Below are 6,670 nucleotides of genomic sequence, written 5' to 3'. Positions count from 1 at the left end.
AATAAAAATGTGGGTTTTTTTTTTTTTTTTTTTTTAAAAAAAAATCTCCCCAAGGGGGGAGAAAAAACCCCCCCCCCCCCCCCCCTCCCCTTTAAATTATTTTTCTGGCAGATATCATATCAGCACTAGTTTTTTTCATCACTAGTTTGATCAATTTGTCAGAAAACAAGACATTATATCTTTAGTCATGTTACATTTCAAGTAAATGTATTTTGATTTAACAATATTGAGGTATTTATACTTGAAGACAAGACAAAAAGAAAACATCTTGCAGTGTATATGATGTTTGATATATAGATTTGTAAGTTCTTGGTCTGCAATTTAACAGTAACATTCTCTTCTAGTCAAAGTGAAGAGGTACAGTTGTACTCAAAATTATATGTTTTACTTCAGTTTAAGAGAGAACAATAGCATATGGTAAATATGATCAAAGAAGGCTGTGAAAATAAATCCGCATTGTTTATCCACTTGCTCTTTCATTCAAAAATGTAAAAAAATAATCTAACCTTTAATTAAAGTAAGTGAAAGTGGGGGGAAATCACATTATGAAATAAATATTTTTCTCTAATACAGAAAGAGGACGTGTGTCTATATTGTCCTAATGCACAGTGAGGAGGAGAGTTTGAGTGACCAAAGACTCCAAGGATCACAGCTGGAGAACTGCAGAAAATAGTCGAGTCTTGTTTGGGAGGGTTTCAAGAAAAAACTAGAAAAGAAAACGCTCACATCCAAAAACAAACTCCAGCATATTTATTTGCCAGACACGACTGGAACTTTAAACGGGATTGGGTTCATTGGTCATAAGTTCTTGGTCTGCAATTTAACAGTAACATTCTCTTCTAGTCAAAGTGAAGAGTTGTACTCGAAATTATTCATACCCTTGGTAAATATGATCAAAGAAGGCTGTGAAAATAAATCTGCATTGTTTATCCACTTGCTCTTTCATTCAAAAATGTAAAAAAATAATCTAACCTTTAATTAAAGTAAGTGAAAGTGGGGGGAAATCACATTATGAAATAAATATTTTTCTCTAATACAGAAAGAGGACGTGTGTCTATATTGTCCTAATGCACAGTGAGGAGGAGAGTTTGAGTGACCAAAGACTCCAAGGATCACAGCTGGAGAACTGCAGAAAATAGTCGAGTCTTGTTTGGGAGGGTTTCAAGAAAAAACTAGAAAAGAAAACGCTCACATCCAAAAACAAACTCCAGCATATTTATTTGCCAGACACGACTGGAACTTTAAACGGGATTGGGTTCATTGGTCAGATGAAACTAAAAAATTTGCTTTTTAGCAGCAAACACACAAGATGAGTTTGGTGCACACAGGGATAAAAAGTACCCCATGTGTACAATGAAATAAACTGCTGGATCTTTAATGTTGTGGGCCTATTTTTCTGCTGGAGGTCCTGGATATCTTGTTCAGATAGGTGGCATAATGGATTCTATAAAATACCAATGGATAAAAAATTAAAAACTGACTGTTCATGCTAGAAATCTTATAATGGGCCATGTTTGGATCTTCCAACAGGACAATGGTCCACAAACAAACATCAAAATCAAAACAAAAATGGGTCACTGAGAACAAAACCAAGCTTCTGCCCTGGCCAACCCAGTTCCCTGAGCTGAACCCTATAGAAAATGAGTGTGGTGAACTGAAGAGGAGATGCATCAACATGCAGCTGGGAATCTGAAGGGTCTGGAGAGATTCTGGATGAAGGAATGGTCTCTGATCTCCTGTCAGATGTTCTCTAAGCTCTTCAGGCATTATAGGTGAAGACTCAGAGCTGTTCTCTTGGCAAAACGAGGTTGCAAGAATTATTGGATAAAAGGGTATGATTAATTGTGACCAACGTGTATTAGAGAAAAACATTTATTTTATAATGAGATTTCTCTCCCATTTTAAATTCTTATTCTCCAATGAAAGGTTAGATTTTAGTAAATTTTTTAAATAAAATATCTAAAGGATTGATGATACAGATAAATTTTCACAGCCTTCTTTGATCATATTTATTTATAAGGGTATAAATAATTTTGAGCACAACTGAAAATATTAATTATGTATCATGAACTAAGTTTATGTCTATGGCGATTCATGCAGGTATGTGTTACTCTGCATTGGTTACGACGCAAAAAAATGGTAACCTAAAATACATTCTAAATTAACTGATTTTAAATAAAAATGTAATTTAACTTTACTGAATCAACCTGAATATATTAGGTGACACCAACAAAACTAAATTAATATCTGGTAGAAATAGCTCTTTATCTTAACAATTACAGGACAGCACTTTTTAAAGTGTGGTTCTGTAATTAATGTTCTTAATTGTCCGTACTGTCTATAAACATTTGGAATGACCAAAATACTCCAAATGCAAACAGAAGTAATATTTTTAGTCACTTAGATAAAAGACAATAGTGTAGACTGCATCACACAGCAGTCATTTAGTGTGGCTATATTCATAGCATGTGTGATTGTTGGTAATCACTGGTTTTGCGCCGAAGGTCTCTGTGCTTCAATACTCTGAGGCAAAGACAATTTACTGCTGCCTGGAGAATGGACTCAGCAATAGCATAACAGTATATCTCAGACTTGGAGGCAGGTTTGATTCACACACACACACACACACACACACACACACACACACACACACACACAGTATTGACTGGTTGTTTTTTCGTTTTTTATCCACCCTACAGAGCAAGACTCACCACTCCTTGTGTTTTCCCATCTGTCTATGGCTCTGCTGGGCCTTTACAGTGATTCATATTGAGCCAAACGGCGCTGTACTCAATTATAGCATCATAGACCCCTCTCTTTTTCCAGCACTTGCATCATCCCACCATCTTCTTGTCTTTTACAATTAAATTATACAATTCAGCTAGTACGTAAAAGCACTAGTTGAAATGTATCTGGCGATTCTAGTTAGTAGAACTCAGTCTTGTAAGTTCAACCAAGGCCATATACTGAATTAAAGCATACGTTTTGTTTTCTTGCTTGATGTCCTAGTTTTAAATAATACCATACACGAATATTCATCGGTTGATATGATGTAATTCATAATTAATTTGCTGTAGTGGGCTGATCCACTGACTTCAGGCAGTGGAAATGAAAGTGTTGCTGCAGTAACAGCCTGATTCTGAATGTCAATAAAACAGACAGTTTGTACTATCGTACTTAAAGAGACCCAAGGGAACTCCAAACATCACCTTTTACACAACACCTAATTTTCTATGCACAAAATTCATGCATGGAACATTTTATAAAACTATCAACAACAAAAAAAAGCAGCATGCTGGTTATGGTATACTGTTTATTTAGTAAGAAAGCATGTTTTATACATGAGTATTGATCACTGTAATGTATTAATGTAATGGCCATACATTGGTCTTGGTCTTGTCTTCCACACTGAGCCACTGTGGTCTTGACTACAATGTTCAATAGCCTTTAACCTTTAAAACCCGAGGTGTCAAATACATGCTTCCAATAATCTTTTTGTAAACTACATGAAGAAAAATAGAGATTGCCACCTAAGCACTGCTACTTTGCGCAAGTTTGCATTTACATTCAAAATATTCAATGAATATGAATATACACAGTATAATGAGTGAATGATTACGGCAAGTTAAAAGGCAAAAACAGACAGCTTGGTTTAGAGAAGTATGGATAAATGCTCTCAGTATGGAGAATATAGTGCAAGGGGGCATCTGGTGGGCTAATGATGTAGTACACTGCACTGTGAAACCACAACAGAAGAATCAAATGATTTATCTTTATTCAGTTTCTATAAATGTGTCATAAGATAATCTAGTTCATGCATAGTTTACAACCTTACGTTGACTTAGATTTTAATGCTGTAAGCTTTCACAGCATTTTAAAGTAAAATGATCATAAAACATTTTATACTAGGATATCGGTATAACATTAGTGCCGCTTTTATACTGTTATACTGTATGTATACTATTTTAAAAACTTGTATTTTTACATTTATTTAATATGCTCAATGTAAAAAAAAAAAGTTTAAAAAAAAGTTGTTTATATTGCTAATGTGAGGATGAACTATTTTTAAGCTTCTCACTGCTCATGCCTACAGGAGGGAAAGACAAAGAGAGGAAGAGAGATGTAACTGGAATATATGCCACATCCAAGGATGCAGTCATCACTGGGCAGAGGAACCGGCAATCTCGCTACATCTCAGCCAAGGTTGAACATGTCTCAGAAACTCCATTCAACAGAGTTGCTGTTTCTGCTGTTCCAAATATCAGCACGATTGTGGGCTGGAGGCAAGAGGCCACAGGTTTTCACAGATGTGCTGATATTTGGTCAGCATGTGATACTGCATAATAACAGTTTAAGAAAGTTATTATTAACTATAGTTATTAGTTAATATTAAGTAACTGACATTTTACACAAAACCATTGTCTATTTTTGTTCTAACAACAAAAATAGTTCCAAAATGAGTCCACATCAGCAAATCAACATTGTGACTGGCAGCACGCTGTAGTCATGTTTCCTTCCTGAATGAATCGGTGTTTTAAATTAACTGGTTGAGTGAATGATTCAAAGACTAGGAATAGTCCGTCCAAAAAAAAATCTGTCACAATTTACAGACCCACATGTTGCTCCAAAACTATGATTTTTTTTTCTGCTGCTGAACATAAAAGAATATATTTTGAAGAATAATGATAACTAAACAGCTTCAGTTCCCATTGACTTCCATTGAATGTACAAAATACAGTGTAAATCAATGGGAACAGAAACAGTTTGGCTATCAACAGAATAATAGAATTTTCATTTTTAGGTAGACTATCCCTTTAAGATGAATCTGGTAAATAAATAATTAAATGACTCAGTCATAAAGACAGTCACTTGTTTGCAGATACTGGTGATGATATAACCTGCAGAAAGAGTCACTGAAAAATCTCCATGTTTATAGCAAACCGTGACATCCCATTTACAAACAGTCCCAGTAACAGTATACAGTCCATAGGAACCAAAACATTCAATTCACCCCTATTGAATATTTAGAATTAGGTGCATCACACATACATACAATATAGTTCAAATTTAGGCCTGTTAATATGTATGCTTATGAGTGATGTATTGTCACATCTCTTTCAGTTTAAATTAATTTTATGTTTACAATTAATAAATAAAGATGACAAAAGGAGACATGATAAAACCAGTGCTGGAACATTTGGATAAAAATAAAGGACTTGGATTTCATAAAGATGCTTAATGTTCTCGTCCCTGAAACTGAACCCGTTTAAAGGCTACAAGGCTTTCAGAGTGGAATCAGTAGCTTGTCTGAGCTCAGCGTTTGCCCTGCTGTGGGACACTCTGACCTTCCTGACAACACTCTTTCACATCACATGTGTCTCTATTGCCTCTGAGCATGATACTACTAAGCACATTACAAACCAATAACAAAATCACACACGCGCACACACACACACACACACTTGTTTCACTTAGTGAGGACATTGTATAGACTTCCATTGATTTTATATCATATTAATGATATTTTCTGTCCCCTAACCAAACCTATCCTTCACAGAAACACATTTAAATAAAAACATGTTTTGGCCGATTCATAAGCCTTTTTAATTAGTCATGAGTCAGGTCCAGTAAAAATGTCCTCCTCACTACTCATATTATTTCACTAGCCTGTATAAGTGAGTACATTTGACACACACTGACTTTACGATGCAAGTGACTGAAAGGACACACGTTTTTCAGAGAAGCATCAAACTACCAAAACATCTTAATCTCTACCAGGCTTTTCTTGCAGTTTATAGACTTTTCAATGACATGCTTTTATCTTACCTCCCTTCTTTAAAATAAATTAGCAAGCTAACCATACGCCTCCATTAGCCACGAAAGGAGAGGTCCTTTGATCACATTTGGCTATTATCTTAATTAACCACGCCTCCGGTGATGCTGCGATTCGTTTAGACACTTAAAGGGGTCATATGATTTTCCTTTCTCTTTGGAGTGTTACAAGCTCTTGGTGCATAAAGAAGATCTGTAAAGTTGCAAAGACTAAAGTCTCAAATCCAAAGAGATATTCTTTATAAAAGTTAAGAGTCAGCCACACCTACCTAAAACGGCTCGTTCTAACACGCCCCCACATACCTACATCACTATCTGGGAAGATTTGCATAACGCCGCCCAAATGTTCACGCAAAGAAAGTAACTCACGTAACTTTTATTCTCGCTGTAGTATTGTTGTTGCCGCCGCCATGTCGTGAAGGTGCTGTGTGTTTCGTTGTAAAAGCAAAACTACTTTGTTTGGTCTTCCAAAAGAGGACGATATCTGCTTGGTCATGCCTGGAGCTGATCCGTGCTGGTTGCTGAGGAAATACTACAACTTTGCGCTGTGGATCGCCGGATCGGCTTTCACAGTGAACGAAGCGGAGTCCAGCCCGGGGTTGTCACATGTGGTTGCAGCAAGCCCTCCGGACGCTCCTTCGTCGAATCCGCCAGCAGCACTATGTAACTTTTTCTGTGTTCAAAATGTGCCAAATGTATATAATGAGCGAGCGTACATCATGATTTCATCTTCCAAACCGAGTTTTTGTCTTATTCCGAATCACTACGGTACACTTATAATAAGTACTTATATGTGGACTATTGTAGCCTGGTCGGGTCGTCACCGCTGCGGAGTAAC

Source organism: Sinocyclocheilus grahami, unplaced genomic scaffold (assembly GCF_001515645.1).
Source record: "Sinocyclocheilus grahami isolate Dianchi unplaced genomic scaffold, SAMN03320097.WGS_v1.1 scaffold219.1, whole genome shotgun sequence".
Classification (NCBI taxonomy): Eukaryota; Metazoa; Chordata; class Actinopteri; order Cypriniformes; family Cyprinidae; genus Sinocyclocheilus; species Sinocyclocheilus grahami.
The sequence above is the reverse complement of the archived record's forward strand: the minus strand, read 5'-3'. Positions refer to the sequence as shown.